The sequence below is a fragment of the Equus caballus genome, chromosome 22 (assembly GCF_041296265.1).
Source record: "Equus caballus isolate H_3958 breed thoroughbred chromosome 22, TB-T2T, whole genome shotgun sequence".
Taxonomy (NCBI): Eukaryota; Metazoa; Chordata; class Mammalia; order Perissodactyla; family Equidae; genus Equus; species Equus caballus.
Window position 1 is genome coordinate 37,613,739 of NC_091705.1, and position 17,372 is coordinate 37,631,110.

The 17,372-nt window shown below is 53.7% G+C and overlaps 3 long non-coding RNA genes across 3 annotated transcripts; 2 read left to right on the top strand and 1 right to left on the bottom strand.

Moving 5' to 3' along the window:
* The first annotated feature begins 222 nt into the window (after window positions 1–222).
* Window positions 223–10,364, top strand: LOC138920007 (uncharacterized). Its single transcript, XR_011430595.1, has 4 exons — window positions 223–1,193; window positions 4,342–6,769; window positions 7,338–7,491; window positions 9,822–10,364. It is a non-coding gene; the product is annotated as an uncharacterized lncRNA (long non-coding RNA).
* On the bottom strand, window positions 3,466–13,395 carry LOC138920008 (uncharacterized). The gene is made up of 3 exons (XR_011430597.1): window positions 13,213–13,395; window positions 9,802–9,955; window positions 3,466–4,504 (listed from the first exon to the last, which is right to left on the bottom strand). It is a non-coding gene; the product is annotated as an uncharacterized lncRNA (long non-coding RNA).
* LOC111770021 (uncharacterized) lies at window positions 10,986–16,751 on the top strand. Its single transcript, XR_011430596.1, has 4 exons — window positions 10,986–11,144; window positions 13,451–14,652; window positions 15,076–15,233; window positions 15,686–16,751. It is a non-coding gene; the product is annotated as an uncharacterized lncRNA (long non-coding RNA).
* Window positions 16,752–17,372: the final 621 nt, after the last annotated feature.

A 17,372-nucleotide genomic window follows, 5' to 3' on the forward strand; every position in this document is an offset into this window, starting at 1 on the left:
GTTATTTTAAGCCCTCACATCTTGGAATAATTTGTTATGTGCAATAGCAAGTGGACACCGGGCTTCTATCAGCCACGCAGCCCTGCCTGAAAGAAGGCTGCTCTCCTTCCCAGTTGTTCTGGGGCAGGGCAGTCATTGGACCAGGCTGGGTCACATTCCACCCTGAGCCAATCGCTATTGCTGGGAGATATGGTGCTCTAATAGGCAGCCCTGGGTCACTGTCCACTGGGAGTGGGGTCAGCCTTGGGAACGGCCACAAGGTTTGGGAATGGGGGGAGAGGCTTCCCCAAGGGAAAACTGGAATGATGTGGGAAAAACAAGTGGCCAGAAGCTGGGCAGGCAGAAACAACAGATGCTCCTGCAGCAGTTTACTATGATAAATGAGCTTAATTTTTAGAAGGAAGAAAAGCCATCTCGCCATGGCTCCCTGGGACACAGCGGGGGCTCCAGGGCTCCGCATTTGCCCCTGCATCATGACTCCCTCCGTGGATCCCTGGACCCCCATCTCGAGCTCCTTCCGTGGTTCTCTGAGACAATCCAGGGGATGGATGTCGATCCGCCCATCTGGCTGAGGGGAGACTGAGTTTCGGAGAAGGAGGAGCCTTGAGCCGACCCCGAGCAGAGCAGGGCGGTGAGTGGGGCTGGGCTGGAGGCGCTGAGCCGGGAGCCCTGTACTAGAGGCCGGGCAGAAGGTCAGCCAGGGGCCTACTGACCACCAGGACGTCTGCCATCATCCGCTGCCTCCGTGCCCCCGACCATTGGGCCATTCCTTGTCCCCATCTGTGGGAGGGCCCCTGAGAGGCCCCGGAAGATCCCAGGCCAGCTTTCAGCAGGTGGATGGAGCAGGCAGGCCACATTAGGCACCAAGGCGGCCCCGTTCATCCCCATGAGGGCTTCGGTCCAGCTCATCAGCGGGGAAGATCAACACCCATCGCCTCCAGGACCCGAGCCCCTGACGGGTTCTGAACAGGCCCTGGGCTCTGCTGACCTGGGGCCTCTCCCTGCTCCTCCCGCCGTAGTCAGTTCGCCACATCCCATCAGGACCGGAGGAGATGGAGAGAGGTGCCGAGCATCCTTCTCCAATGTGGCTGCCTCCACCTCACCTCTGCAGAGAGACACGTCCCTCCTACCTGGGACGCGGACGTGGAAGAAATACCCCCAGGCCGGGATACCTGCCCAGATGCCCCAACTCGGTAAATCATGTCTAATTTCGCAGGAGTCTGAGATGATGTCACTTCCGCTCAGCAGTTGCCTGGAGCCCCTCCCCCTCCTGCCTGTCCCCTCGCTCCGTTTCCGGTATTTGCATATCTACTTTCACCACCGTGAGGAGGAGGGGTCAGCACGAGACTGCAGGGGGCTGGGCCAACTGGTCACTTGGTCAAATGTGCGCTGATGGTGGCTAAGCTGGGACTTTGGGGATGAGTGAGGATTCAGGCTGGTAAAGAGCAAGGGAAAGGAGTTCTGGGGGGCCACAGCACGTGCAAAGGCCTGGAGGCCAAGATGGTGCAGCAAGTGTAACAAAGGAATGAAGTTCATTGTGGCTGAAGTGCAGGGTTGGGGGTGAGGATGATGAGGGAAGGAGGCAGGGGCGGGGCTGGAGGGCAGCCGAGGCCAGAGAGTGCAGAGCCTGGCAGCCGCGGTGGGAGCCGGGACAGTCCTTAGAAGCAGTGGGGAGGCCTCACTGAGGTTTAGCAGGGATGTGACATGGTCACTCTGTGCATGCTATGGGGGGTGGGTGGGAGCAGGTGACCAAGGCCAGGCTGTCCATGAGAGGGGTGAGGCGGTCATGTGGGTGAGAGAGGGTGGTCACCTGAGCTAGCAGGGTGACCTCAGAGGTGGGAGGAGTGGAACAGGGTCAAGAGATATCTAGGAGCAGATGCAATGTAATTGGGTTTGAGATGTGGGGGAGAGGAAGGAGACGGGAGAGATGCCCAGGACCCAGCAAGGGCCTGGGTGGATGGAGTCACCAGTCACCAAGGTGGGGACATCCAAAGAGGCCACGTTTGGGGGTGACCTCACTGAGTTGGGTTGGAGGTGACTGTGGGACACCCACATGGACGTGTAGATCTGACGCTTAGGAGAGTGGTCTGGGCTGGGTGTGGTTAAGGGGTCACCTGGGTGTATGTGCCCTGGAGTCTTGGGGAGGCTGAGACCCCACAGAGGGTAAGCAGAGTGGGGTGAGAAGGCAGAGTAGATGGAACCTGAGGGACCCCTGCATTTAAGGGTAGGAAGACAAGAAGACAGAAGAGGGTGAGAAGGCCTGGCAGGGTGGGGGGAGCAAGGAGGGAGCCATCAAGGTTCAGGACCACTCTCTGTGGACTGGGCCAGGCCCATTTGATGGAGCCCAGGTGAACCTGACAAGAGAAGTTCCGTGGACTGGGGGCTTGGAAGCCCGGATGGAGTGGGCTGGCGAGTGAGGGGGCGGCTGACGAAGGGGACTGTGGACACTAAGTTCAGGACCCTCATTTGCTTTAAAGGGAGGGACGCGAGCTAGAGGGAGACTTGAGATGTGTCTATACTATATGTCGATATGTCTGTATACCTATACTATATCTGTGTCTATCCATATCTAAATCTCTATCTGTATCTATATCCAGCCAGCCATGGGACTTCGCTCCTGCAGAGTAGTGTCACATTTTACAGAGAGGCCGGAGCTGTGGGAGGAAAGCTGGGTAGGGCGAGCCCCAGACACCAGGGAATAACCAGAGCTCAGGTTTACTGAGCTGGTCCTGATGCAGGCCCGGCACCGAGCACTGTGCCTGGAGCATCTCCGTTAAGCCCCCACCTGCCCCAGGAGATAGGTCCCATCATGACACCCATTATACAGAGGAGGAGACTGAGGCCAGAGAGGGCAGTGACTTCTCCATAGTCACACAGCTTGGAGGGCCGAGCCCATGCCCCTCATCACTACTCTGCAGCCTGGCTCAACTGCAGGAGCAAAGTCCCACGGCCAATTGTGGCTTTGGGCGCCCCAGGGCCTGGTGTGTGCAGGGCCAAGGAGGCCCTGGGCTGGCACATGGAGGCCACTTGGGATACTGCTGGTTTTGGCCGCAGACTCTGGCTCCTGCTCTGTGCTGAGCCCCCTTCGATCAGAGTCTCTGTTCCTGATGGTCTCCTGGGCTCTGGTCTAGCAGTTTCCATGGGTCACAGCCCTGGCACCAGGGGAAGGGAAGATGGAGAACCACACAGAATCTGTAACCTCCCCCACTGCTGGTGTCCCCGCCCGCCGGCCAGGGGGCGGACGACAGTGTCCCTCCCACACCCAGCCCAGGCTTTGGGACCCAGCGGGGAGAGGGCGCCGGCCAGGGGACTTGGGGGGGGGCAGGGGCGGGGCCTGCTTTGAGGAGCCAGGTGGGGTTCAAGGTGATCTGGAGGTCTGTGAACAGGGGAGAGGGAAGAGCACAGCGGTGATGGGGGATGCTGAGTTGGCACCATGCTCGGCACAAACTAAACATGGCTTCTTCTGATGGCCTACTTTTTACGTATTAATTCTTTTGGTCCACTCACAGCCTCTTGTTATCAGGTTCATCCAACACCAGGGAGGAATTTGATAGTACCTGGTTCCTCTGGCTACACCGACTAACAGATATGCTGGCTCGCAGAAGATCCTTTGGGGCTTAAAATTGAGCTATGATCTAAATGCCTTTGTTTTTTGGTAGGGGTCTTTCAAAGTTTAGTACAGAAGGTCACTTACTTTTCTCACTCTTGGGGTTTACAGATCATTTGGGGCTCTTTAGGGACAACACATTTTATAGAAGCGCTGTCTGCCCAGGTGCAAATTGAACACTTCAGCTCCAGTTCAAATTTCTCTTGGCCTTGACTTTGATGTAGGACCACGTCATGTCATATTTCACTCATGGGCTGCATGCGTCTAAGCAATGTCAGCTTCCAGAGAACAGGACCCGAGTTAAAGGCAAGATAGCTGTTGTGTTGGTCTGCTAGGTAACAATAAGTAACGGAGGTCACAGACTGGGACACTGAGACGATAGAAATGGATTTGCTCACAGTTCTGGAAGCTGGAAGTCCAAGATCAAGGGGTCAGCAGGGCTGTTTCTTCGGAGGCCTCACCTTGGCTCGTGGATGGCTGTCTTCTCCCTGTGTCTTCACACGGTCTTTCCTCTGTGTGCGTCTTAATCTCTTATAAGGCCACCAGTCGTATTGGCTTAGGACCCGCCCTCATGACCTCATTTAACCTTAATCACCTCTTTAAAGATCCTGTCTCCAAATACACTCACGTTCTGAGGTCCTGGGAGTGAAGACCACCACATGAATTTTGGGGGGACACACTCCAGCCCATGATAGCTATTTTTCATGAAAGCAAGGCTTTTCCTTCTTTTTCAGCTATCCCAGGCCAGATCAGGATCCACCTTCTCCGATCCTTGGAGCCACGAATCAGGCTGTCGGCAAGGGTTTTGGAGGACTTCTTGCTCTCAAGTTCGAGGAGTAATGGATGGTGGGAAGACCTTAAGAATCAGACACTGAATTCACAGCACAGGTGGTCTACCTGGAGAGACAAAAATACTTAATTAAAAAATACCCCCAAATTCCCTTTTCCTATTGCCAGGAAAAACCCACAAGAGAATGCCCATTATCGGAGATTCTTTTGGTCAGAAACATTTGTCATCGCTAGTCTATTGAGGAACATGCTGAGTGTTGTCCGTATGCTATTCCAGACTTCCCATTTTGTCCACGTGTAATCGGAACTTTGGCCATTCCTTTCCTAGTGACTCAGCACAAGAGAAGCCATCAATTTCAGGTTTAAAATTAACTGCAAAATGTAAGAGACAGTTCAGCCTAGGGAGAGGTAAGCAGTAAGCTCATTCTGCAACCTTAAAAGCATTTTGGAATGAAAAATCATACTTGGAAGGCTGGAAACTGGAGGAAAATTCTGCCAAGTTTGTTGTAAAAAAACCCCTCATTATGTATCTTGAAACTCTTTAGGAATATTTTATCAAATGATCCATTCCCAGTGATGTTATTTTGGGATCCATTTTATACCAGCTGACACGTTTCTATTTAGTATTTCACTGACTTTGAAAATCTCAGCACCTCAATTACAGTTTCTAATGAAAGAAGGGAGCAGGTCTGCAAGTGGAGCCTGATTGGTATATTCAGTTCTACACCCGTCTCATTCTTGCCTTAGACGATGGGTGAAAATGTTGCAGGAGTTATTTATTTGTTTTGGAAGAAAAGAAAAGGTCAATGGGGGTGTGGTGGCTCTCAGGTGAGTTGACTCTACGTCTGTCTTCTTCTTGGACATTCCTGTAGAAGCTGGTCCCTGGATACTGGCCTGGCTCATGGAGATGGCTTGTCAGCTTGGCTGATCTGCTTTAGATGAAAGCCCCACAGTCTAAGAGGTCCTGTGGTCCCTCCCACAGATGGCAAGAGCAAGCCTCCAGTGGGTGAGCCCACCTGGAGATGCTTCTGTGAAGGCTGATGTCTCTTCATGATGCTGTGGGCTCCTTAGGAGTTGATTCCCACCAAGAGCAGATAAGGAAGGACCCGTTTTAAGAAGGGGGTTCACCTACATCATGTGCCTTCAGGCGGGGACTTCTTTCCCCAAATAACTCCACAGTTAACCCAACTCAGGCATCTCTAATGATTCCCTTTGGGCTGAGGCAGTGTATTCTCCTAGAGACCTCCATGACAACCACTTCTGAAACACCATTCAAGGAGACCCCGACACGCTAACATCACCTCCACGTTGGGTTGGCAGGATCCATCCTGGTTCAGGTGTTTCTGCGTGGTTATGATTCCCAAATTAGGTTTGTAAGTGATGACTTATGAATACCTCAATGAGGTTAAAATTGTAACTGGGTGCGCTGGAGAATTAAAATGTGAAAGGAATGTTTTGTATTAGTAAACCATCCACAGCTAATAACTTCTGTCTCCAACCAATTTTCCCCAATGTATGGGGAGCTGCCACCACCACCATCATCAATATCACCGTCACCTTCATCATCACCATCCCCACCATCAGCATCACTATCACCTTTGTCATCACCATCACCAGTATCACCGTCATCATCGTCATCACCACTGCCGCCACCATCAGCATCACCTTCATCACTACACCGTCAGCATCACCATAACTTTCATCATTATTGCTTCATTCGCAATCTGAATCAACAACCATTACTCTGAGTTGGAGGATATAGGAAAAGGCTTTTGTAAAGCAGACTTCAAACAAAAAAAATATACACTCGTAACAAATCAACCAGTGGACTTCTTAGAAGTAATTTCCAAATCAGTGCAGACTTTAAGCATCCTAACTCCTTTTTATTATGAAGATTCTGCAGGCTACTTATAGGAAGGGACAGGAACATGAGGCCTGGAAATGGCTCTAGGTAATGGGGAATACTTTGAAATAAATTGGTGCTAGGTTTGACATATTCTGAATTTTATCCGTTCACAGTGGAGGAGAGAAAAGTGAATCACCTGCAGAGAAAACAAATATAAATTTCCAGAGGATTTTTTCCTTTAAATGGTGCCACTCAGATGTGGTGCAATCCTGCCATGTTGTCGCAGGGCCTGTGAAGCCAAATCAAAAGAGGGGGTCAATTTTCACCTCTGTTAATACTCGTGCATCCATCATTGTTCTTTCTCTTCAGAAAATAGAGAATTTAAAGGTTATTAGAAAACTCTGCCGTGTACTGTGCTGTCCAGGGAAAGCAGGCAGCCACTAAGGGGGAGAGAAATAAAACTGGCAGACGCAAGGAGGCCTGTGGAAGGAGGCAGAGTGTGTGATTACGTTGGAATAGCTCCTGTGGTGAGTTTCCTTTGCTCCCAGAGACCATCCAAATTCCAACTGAAGTGAGATCAATTCCCAATTCATTTCTGTCTAAACCCAATCACATCTTATAAGCCTGGAGGGTCCCCGGTTTGTTTGAGGTTGAGATGAGCAGTGGCTTTGCTTGGGTGCAGGCAGACTGGGGAAGCGATGCCCGGAACTGACGCGCGGGGCCCGGGAAGAGTGAAAGGCTACCGCAAGGATGCAATCTGAGTTAGTTACTGTGTGTGGTTGTTTTAAAATATATCTGCAAATTTTTACCATTCTTCCAATCTAGAGGCGGGATCTATGTCCCCTCTCCCGGCTTGTGACTCTTCCAGCTGGTGGCACTTGTGCTATGTGACCTCCAAGGTGAGGTCAGAAAAGGTCATTCAGCTTCCACCTTGTTTGCTAGAACGCTTGCTCTTGGGATCCTGAGCCACCATGCGAGAAGGCTGAACCCCCGAGGCTGCCGTGCTGTGAGGAAGCCCAGGCCACGGGGAAGGCCACATTAGGCCCTCTGCTTGATAGTCCCAGGCGAGACTAACCTTTGAGCTTTTCCAAGCAGACATCAAACATGTGAAGTCTCGAGATGATTCCACCCCTCAGCAATTTGAATCACCCCCAGCACTTCCGCCCTTCCTAAAGGAGGCCGTCAAACACCGTGGAGCTGTGCCCTCCCTGAATTCCTGACCCGCTGAACCAGCGAGCAGAATCTACTGGTTGGTGTTTCATGTCACTGGGTTTTGAGGGGGTTTGCTGGGCAGTAAAAGAGACCTGGGACACGTGGGTGGCAACTGGGTCAGTCCCCCTAAGGCCCTCTCAGGAACCATGCAGAAGGTGCCTTCTCATTGTCTGCCAAGACCCTGAGGGTGGGATGTTTACCCGCTGACCCCAGGCTCGCTCCCATCCCAAGCTGGCACCAGTTGTATTTATTTTATCCTCTGCACGGACTTTTTCTCCAGATAGTTCGTGACTGGATGATTCGCCCCATCGGATCTTTGCACAGATATTGCCTCTCAGGGAGCCTTTTTCTGCCCGCCCTTGTGAAATCGCATCCCCGGCACTTCTCTCTCCTTCCTGCTTTGTGTATCTCCATGGCACCTAATGCCCTCCAACACTTTTTGTTTGGGTTGCTCCTTTCTTCCCCTAATTAGAGGATAAACTCCATGAGGGCAGTAATGTTTGTCTGCTTGCTCAGTGATTTATCTTTGGCTCCCAGAAAAATGCCTGGCATACAGTAAGCACTCCATAAAAATAGATTGAATGAAACAAACATGAAGTGAGATGGAGAATATTGGGGTGTGGGGTCTCCTTTGGAAAGCCTTGTCAGGAAAGGTCTGTTGGAAGAGATGACAATTAAGTTGGGCTCAGAAGGGTGAGAATGGGCTAGTTAGCAAAGGTGTGGAAGACAAGAGTATTCTAGATGGAAGGAACAGGCTGTGCAAAGGCCCTGAGGTGGAAAAGAACTTGTCACATGTGAAGAACTTAAAGAAGACCAATGTGGCTTGAGCTCTAGGAATGGGAGTTAGGAACCAGTGACACAAGATAAGACTGCAAAGATGGCAGGGGCCACATTGTGCAAAGCTTTGGGTCTATCCAAGATCCCTTAGAAACATACACTCATCTTTATCACTTAAATATTCAAATAACATTTCCTGATTATCTTTTTATAACTCATCAAATTATAACTATCAGGTTATAGATCTGTTTTTCCCACTATCCTGTGAGATCCTTGGGGACGGGAGACCATGCCCGATTCCTCTGCACCTCTCCAACACTGAACATATACCCAGCACCCACTCATCACCCAGCGCGCTTGGCTGAATTGTGGGTTCACTTGTGAAGCACCCCTCCCAAAGGAACGCTCCCGCTCTCCGTGGATTTGGGCTGTGCGAAGGAGCAGGGAGAAGATGAGGATGTGACAACAGTGGCAATGTGTTTGGAGGCTGCTGTGGCATCTGCTGTGTGCCTGCTCAGCATCTATCTCCTTTCTTCAAGTATCGGCCCCTCAGCTCTCTCTAGGGACCTGTGCCTCACCTGTCTTTCAGCAGGTGGCTCAGTGGCAGCTCTTTCCAAGGCCCTGGCCCTCCATAAGCAATAGAATTTCATGTGGCTCACACAAGGATTCTGAATTCTTTTTTTCCCCTGGCAAAACACCATGACCTCTTTATAGATCGTAAATGTTTTCCTGGAAAAATGCTGTAACCTCTTTCAAATATATGTTGTCAGGGCCTTTGCAAAAGCCTCTATGAAGATGCCAACCCGAGACTAGGAGGTCCCCCCTCCCCTCCCCTGCTCAGCCTGCTTCCCCGCGGACAGCCATGCCCCCCTCTCCAGGCAAACTGGAGGGGTCTTGGGCAGACTCAGGCTCAGAAGAAGGCATGAAGTTGCGCTCTATTGGGGAACTGCTGAGGGCTTTCCTCCTCCTTCCTGTAACACAGCTTTGACAAAGAGCCACGTCTCGCTTTAGAAGTCTGAGACTGGGGACTTTCTACAACAGCGTGAACCGCCAGTGTTCCATCCTCTTGGCCACTGAGAGTGGCTCAAGGACGGACGAGTCAGAGCGGATGAGACTCAATTCTTCCCTGAACACTGTGGGAGACTAAAGTCATGTTTCTGCTGGGGTTGCTGAGGTGTGAACCTGGAGCTGCCAGGAGCCAGGCCAGGAGGAGAGGCTGCCCACATGGGGCCAACAGAGAGGAAGGCAGAGCCAAGCATGGGGAGAGAGGCTGCCTGTCTCTGAGTGCTGGATTTAGCCGTACCTGAAGCTAGACCTAGATCTCGAGTTTTCAAAAGTTATAAGCTAGTAAATATCCATTTATTTGAGCCATTTGATTTGATTTCTTTCTCTTGTAATCTAGAGTCTTGATGAGTACGGAGACCAACCTAGAAAAGATCTGAGATGCCCTGAAAGAGGCTAGTGTGCTGTTTCAGGACTTTGGCTGCCAGACCTCGTAGAGGAGATCCTCTCTGATAAAATGTGTTATATATTGCCTTTTAATTTGGGCTGATTTAGGCTTTCATCTTACCTTTCTTCTTGCTTCTGCAGAACTCGGTTTGGGTCACGGCGTGCTGGGTGATCCCCTGACGCTGCGTAAATTGCACTGAGGCTGCCTGTGAGCATGGAGACGTCACAGGCTGAAGCCAGCTGAAATCGATTGCCTCTTTATCATTTATCTTTCCCTGAAAGGCAAAGAAAAAGAAACACAGTGTGTATGATTGTTCAAGTTTGGCGGAAAAGGATACGTAATTGAAATGAAGATCTTTGATTTTTTGGAAACTTCAAATGAATAGCGTGATCTGAACTTGCTTTTTTGTGCCTGCCCTTTTCCTTCACATTACGAGCTCCAAACGTTAGCTCTCGTTTAACTTTTTGTTCCTTCCTAAGTACTGGCTCTAATTCCTGGGTGGCCCCATTGTCTCCTAAAGACATTTGACTGTGATACATTCAAGGTCACTGACGATGTTTTAAATATTTTCGTAGACATTGCTTTGGTTTGGGCAAGATTTGGAATCCATAAATACATTCTTTGATGCACTCTCCTACTGTTTACATATTTCTATTAAAAACAGCGATTTTCCTTCTGCTTTAGAGCTATGTTCACGCCCTTATTTGCCTCATAGTTTGCTGTCACAACACAAAAACTTGTTTGAAAGGAAGAATAATTCATACCTGCGTCCTCAGTGGCCCCTGAATGAGTGCTTTCCATCAGTGGCTGTATCGGCTCTTAGCGGAGAAATCTGCTTTTAGCCAGAGGCACACAGTCCCTGCCGGACCTATCACTGTGTGTGTATTGTAGGAGAAACAAGGACCTTCAAACATTCCCATCTTCCCCATCAGTGGTTCCCATAAGCCGAAGTCACAAGGACCAGGCTTGTCTTGAGAGAAAGATAAGGCAGGGTTTTGGCAAAGAATGCAAAATCACTTTTTCACCGAAGCCGGAACGTGCCTTACAGTGAGGAATGGCGGCTCACTGCGTTGTGTAGTTGTGAGTGTGTAATAATAAAAGGAGCCCTACAGCATCCGTCCGTAAGGCACTTTTTAATTTATTTTTTTTGTCCTGGATGCACAATCACCCACAGCAAGAGGCGTGCCATTCTCACACGCGGGCCGACCTGCGCTCCTGGACGCGGTCGGGCGCGTCTCGAGGACCCGCCTGTGGCTGTGACGATGGAGGCACCGCCACGTGCAGCCGGCCTCTGCCTCTCGACGGGGAGGGGGCGGGTGGGGGCCGGCGGGGGCGGCGCAGGGTCTCCCCTGCGAGGCCAGGCGGAGGTTCGCGGCTCCAGGTGCCCGCTCTGCTCCTCCCAGAAGCTGGACTCACAGGAAACGGAGGCCCGGCCGCCCCGCGAGCCCTCTATTTACAGCCAGGTCGGTCCTCTCAAGGCCAAGGCCACCCGGGGACCAATCGTCTATTTGTCCCCAACATGGAACAGCCGGCTCCTTCCGGCTGCCTCCTTGGAGAAAGAGGGGCCGGGGGCGGGAGCGCTGGCGGCCCGTCCCTGCTCCCCAGGCCGCGTCCACGCGGGAAAGTGCTCCTGTCCCTGCGTGTCCTCCGCAGCCGGGCGGGGCCGGAGCGGCGCTGCCCCCGGGGTCTGGGGGGCGGCCGGCCGGGGCGGGCACTCCCGACGGCGCGGGGCCGCGGGGCTGTCGTGCTGGTGATGATGAAGCCGGGGGTCTGGGCCACCGACAGTCCCCGGCGCCCCAGGAGGCGGGGGGCGCGTCTGCCCGGCGCCCCATCGCGCAGCACGAGGGCTCAGAGACGCCCGCAGGCGAAGCGGCTGATGATGGGCCCGGGAGCACAGCGCGGAGCGGATCCAGGACCTCGGGTCTCATCTGGGTCCGACGTCCCCTCTCTCCTTCCTCTCCTTTCCCTCCCTCCGTCCCTTCCTCTCTTTTTTCTTTCCCTCGATTGCACTGGAAAATGCCTCCGTGTGCAGAATGAGGCGCCGAGTCCTCCGAGAAGTCGAACAGCCGGACCGATGAGAACGTGGCCCTGATTAAGCCCAGCATCTGATGTGACATTCTCTGTGGTTACGTTTACTTCCCGTTACTAGGGCTTGTGAAGGAGGCGGCGCTGAGAAGGCAGCCTTGGGCGGTCCAAGGCGTCTGGAAGATGCGTCAGGACGCGCCCCCTGCGCCTCCTCCCCGGGGTTTGGGGTCGCGAGGATGCTGCCGCCTGGGGCCCCTCCTGGTTACCGCCGTGAACCTGCCGGGCGCGGGGCCTCCTGCAGCCTCCGCGTCTGGCCCGTCTGTCCTCAGGCCGAGGCTGGGCCGTAGTGACCGGCTGGCGGTCCCTGCGCGTCCGGCCCTGCTCCGACGGCCCGAGGCGCGCCCGGCTGCTGGGCAGTCGGAGCCTCGCAGGCTCTGGGATCCGGGGCCTTCTCGACAAAGCCGCACGAGACCCGTGGCCCCTACTCAGAAAGCGGAGCCACCAAACGCCTGGTCACTCGTGCCAGTGACCCCCCCCCTCCACGGGCATCCTGGGGTCCCCCTCTTCTCCAGCCTACCTCGAAGACGCTAAATTCGAAACAGGCCTCCAGTCTGTCCATCTGTCCGCCCCCATCCCCTGCTCTCGCGAGCGGGCAGCTCAGTCCTTGCTCGGGTCACTGTGACAGCCCTGTGGGTTCTCCTGCCGACTGTCGTCTCCCCGCCTCGAAGTTTACTCTCCACACCCACCCTGAGGGAGAGGGAGCTCCAGAAAGTCAAATGAGCTCCTGTGGCCCTGAGTGTTTCAGTGGCTTCCCACTGCACCTGGGAGAAAGTGACCCCCAGCCCCCATCACATGGCGCAAGGCTCCCGGGATTCCTGCAGTTTCCCCCAAATTCTATCCCACCATTGTGCCATGCCATTCCAGACACTCTGGTCCCCCAGCTCTATCTCCAATACCCTGAGTTGTCCAGCCCCAGGGCCTTTGCACATGCTGCTCCCCCTCCTTCTGGAATGCTCTCCCCTCAGCTCTCCCCATGACCCGCTGAAAGGAGCTCAACACAAGGTTGACATAATGGAAGCCATATTGTAGAAGAGAGACCATGTTGTAACTTTGAATGACCTCTGACTAACTAACCCAGCTGGATTTGCACCCTCCAGGAGATCCACCTGTGCTGTAGACGTTATGACCCCTGCTAGAGCCTATACCTTGCAGCTGCAATAAGATGATAACTTTGTTCTTTTGAGTTCCTTTGGAATGTGATGACCCCCAAACAGACAGTCTATGCTGATAGCCATCATCAATGAAACTGAAAGACCTGGAGTGGCGACTTGCAGTCTGTAACAACTGAGGGTCAACATTCCTAACCCCTCCCCTATAACCCACTGCCCTATATAACTGCGTCAAGATTCTGTGCCCCCCTTACGATGGGTCTTTTGGACATTAGTCGGCCATCTGCCCTCTTGCTAGCGAGCTGTAATAAAATGCCCTTTCTCTGCACCATCTCACCTCTTGACGACTGGCTTTTGTCTCGGGGAGAGCAGATTGTGCTCTTTGTGCGGTCATACTGCCCCTCATGTCCTTCCATGCTCTGCTCAGGTGTCACCTGCTCAGAGGACAGCCCTGACCACCCGTCTAAAGAAGCTCTCGGCACCCACGTCGTGTCCCTATGTCCTGCACAGAACTTGTCCCCATGTGAAATTGATGTACTCATTTTATACCCTTCTGTTGTCATTTCCACCCACAGGAATGTCAACCACGTGAGAGAAGAAACTGTCTGTTCGCTGTGGATCCCTGCTCTGAGAACGGGGTCAGCCGCAGTGAGTTCTTGATTTGCGTTTGTTGAGTAATTGAAGGAACAAGAAGAATCATAAGATGGAATCCCAAGAATTCCAAAATAAGTATTTAAATCATAGAATGTTCGAGTCAGAAGGAGCCCTTGGAAACCATTCAGCCAAACCCATTCCTTTTGCAGATGGGTGAACTGAGACCCAGGAGGACAAAGTGCCTGCTCCACACCCCAAGCCGGGGGCCCTGCTCTGTGCGGGGGGGTTCTGCTTGCGTGGTTGTGGGGGCCACATGTGGCTGTGGGGCGCCATCTGTCCTTGACACATGGCTGAGGAAAATAGGGACAGAAGGCACAAATATGCCAAAAGATAAAAGACTAAAAGCTACACAGTTCAGAGGAGACAGAGCTGGAGGCTGGGTGCCCAGTGGCCTGGAAAGGCTCCCCGAGGACGAGGGGCCTGAATGGCTTGAGGAGCCGGTGGACCCCAACTTTGAGGGTCAACTCATGGGAGGGCCTTAGGCAGGAACAGGCTGAGGCAAATTCCTCAAGAAGGTAATTCAGGGACAGAAGCATCCGCTGGCTGCCTGTCACAGCCAGGGGCCTTTCACACGGAAATCAGATCACGTGTTCGCTGCCTGGAACATTCGCTGCTTCTGTGCTGAGGCACCTCAACAGACGACCACAAACCGGGTGGCTTCAGACAAGGGTGATTTGTCTCTCAAGTTCAGGAAACCGGAAGTCTGAAATCGGGGGCAGGGGCGGTCCCTCCTGGGGCTCCGAGGCAGCATCTGCTCCAGGCCCCCTCCAGCTGCTGGTGGGGACCGGCCTCCTTGGGGTCCCTTGGCTTGTAGGTGCATGGCTTCCATCTCTGCCTCACGGTCACACGACTTTCTCCATGTGTGTCTTCACACGGCTTCAGACAAGGACGCTAGTCATTGTATTTAGCGTCACCCGAACCCAGTACGACCTCATCTTAACTAATCACATCTGCAAAGACCCTCTTTCCAAAGAAAGTCACATTCTGAGGTTCCGGGAGGGGCAACGCTATTCAAGCCAGTGCAGCTTCCCATTCTGCCGGATTGAAAGCTGAGCCCTCTCCAGGCCTGTGGGGCAGAGCAGCCTGGTGCTTGAGACCAGGAGGCTGGAGCTGGCCTGCCCAGGTGAGCACCCAGCTCGGTCGTCACCCCCGTGTGCCTGATGGTGGGTCATGGCTCCCTGTTCTTTATTCCCCTTTTGCCACATGATGTCACGGGGCCTCCCAATGATGTAGGATGGCCAGGTGACCTGCTCTGCTCAATGGGGCACTCGTGGGCTTGACCACGCAGAGGCCCTAAGTGCACTTGTGGGATCTGGCTTGGTTCTTGGCTTCTGGAAGGTCCTGCCCCAAGGAGCTGCCCTCCTAGGGCTGATGAGAGCTTCGCAGGGCTGACCTGAGGCCGATCCCCAGCCTGCGGCCAAGCCCGGCAGCCCGGTGACCCTCCACAGAGTCACCCCATCGAGCCCAACTCAGATCAGCTGAACCCAGACGACCTGCCCTCCGCGAGCTGGGAAGTAAGTCACTGTGTTTGGATGGTTCGTTACAGATCAACACTGGGACAATGGCTGAGGAAAACAGAAATGTGTTGCTGGGCATTCAGCTGCCCTCTCGGTTTCCCCATCTGTAAAATGGGGCTGAAAGCAGTACCAGCCTCCTCAGTTGTTGTGAGGGTGAAGCGAGATAATAAACGTAACGTGGCATGTGGTGAGTATCAGTGAGCGTCAGCGCCATGCTATCACCAGGCCCAGCACGACCCTGTCATCTCACGTCCGCTCGGTCACTTGGTTGAAGGCAAAGGCCTCCTCCTGTTTCTGGAAAACTCTCTGCCTTTGTGCTCTTCCCGATCTCCACGAGGGGGGGGTCTCCTTGTCCTCTGAGCTCAGCTCCGATGACCCCTTCGCAGAAGCGCCCTCCCGAGAGCTCGGCTGCCCCTGAGGCCGCTGCCCGTCTGCTTGTTAGCGTCTGTCCACAGCCAGAGGGCAGGGACTCCTTCTCTTTTGTCCTCTGGAGCATCCCACAACTAGAACCAGCCGACACATAGTAGGTGCTCAATTAATACTGTGAACCTATTCTAAAGGGCAGACCAAGCCTTCTCTTCATGTGTACGTCCCCAGCAAATTGCGTCCAACGCCTTCCTTGCTCCATGTCTCTTCCAGGGGCGGAGACAAGAGCAGACGAGGTCCCTGCCCCACGGGCCTCCCACGTTGGCGGGAGAGAGACAGGAACGTGAAATCCAGCGGGGCCGCACGTGGCCGGTGGTGAAGGTCGCCAAGAGGGAAGCACAGCAGGATAGGGAGGCGGGGACAGGAGTGGTGCGGGCTCAACAGGCTGTTCAGGGAGGGACTCACTGAGACAGGGACATAGGGCAAGGGGCCTGAAGAAATAAGTGGGGCACGAGGGTTCTGCGGGGAGCGTTCAAGGCAGAGGGCACAGCCGGTACAAGGCCCGTGTGTGCGAGGAGCAGTGGGGGCCAGAGTGGCTGCAGGGAGGTGGGCGAGGGGGACTGTGGGAGCCAGGTCAGAGAGGTGACGGCACGGGATCCGTGTACGACCTTGAGGGCCAGTGAAAGGACGCTGGCGTTACCTGTGCGTGTTGGAGCCCTCAGATGGGTCTGAACACAGGAGTGACGTGCTCTGAGTTCATTTTAGGTGACGCCTCAGGCTGTGTGCGGGGCCAGACTGTGGGGCGGAGGGCAGAAGCAGCTGGACCTGTGAGGAGGCCACCAGGGTGGGGGCAGGAAGGTGCAGGGCACGGTCATCAGTGCCAGCTCTGGGATTTGCACCTGAGGGTCGGCTGACGGGATCTGCTGATGGATGGGGCGGAGGCGGTAAGAGGGAAACAGACCGTCAAGGAGGACGCCAAGGGCTTTGGGCTGAGCGGCTGGAAGGACTGCCGTGCTCCTGAGTCAGGTGTGGGAGGTCTCAGGAGGCGCAGGCGGGAGCAGGGAGCGGCTGAGAGGCAGAGAGACCTTCCAGAAAGGTCTGGGGTCCTGAGCCAACTTGGCCCCCCCTCAAGAGCTTCCTTCATCTGAGCTGCAAGGATGACCACCTGTGTTGTCCCCGAGCGGGTGACGCCAGCCAGGCTCTGCACTTGTGTCTCCCTCCGAGAGACAAAGGTCAATGTCACAGCAGTCTGCTCTGATGCTGGCTTCAAGCCAAGGCCCTTAATATTCAATGAGAAATCTGCATTGATGAAATTTTCATTAAAGAAACATTATCCGTTTCCCTTGCCTTGTTATTCTGTGGCTGTGGGTATCAGGCTAATTTGGGTTTGATTACCCCGATGATCTGAAGATTGGAGCATTATTAAAAATTTAGATGAGCAATGATAGGTCTGCGCCTCCCTCTCCTGTCTCAGCCGGAGCACAGGGGCTCTGCTAACGATCACAACGAATTCGGGGCAGACATGGCAATTAGAGGAGTATCGATAGTTCGAGGGGGCTTCAACCCCTCTGCCTCCAACGGAAATCGGCTGGGTGGCTTCCAGGGCACTCAGATTTAATTGATAAAATGCAGCAAAAGAGAATTCCAGTCCTAGACCCAGTTGCAGTCTAATGAGCTGTATGCGTGCCTGAGCGGGTCCCCTCCCCTTCCTGTGCCTGAAACGTGCCCCATGTGTGGAGGAAGGAGCCTGCACCAGGCAGATGCCTAGAAACGGTGCCCGTGGGCTGCGGTCAGCTGCAGAGGGAATCTGTTGGCCAGCTGTTTTTTTATCTGTTTAATGAACACCTTCCTAGACTTATGATCTCGGGTTCTGTGTTTCCTGTCTATTAATTGTCTGATTCTCCCAACCACCATGAGAGACCTCACGGATGGGGAAACTCTGACCAAGAGGGCTGACGTG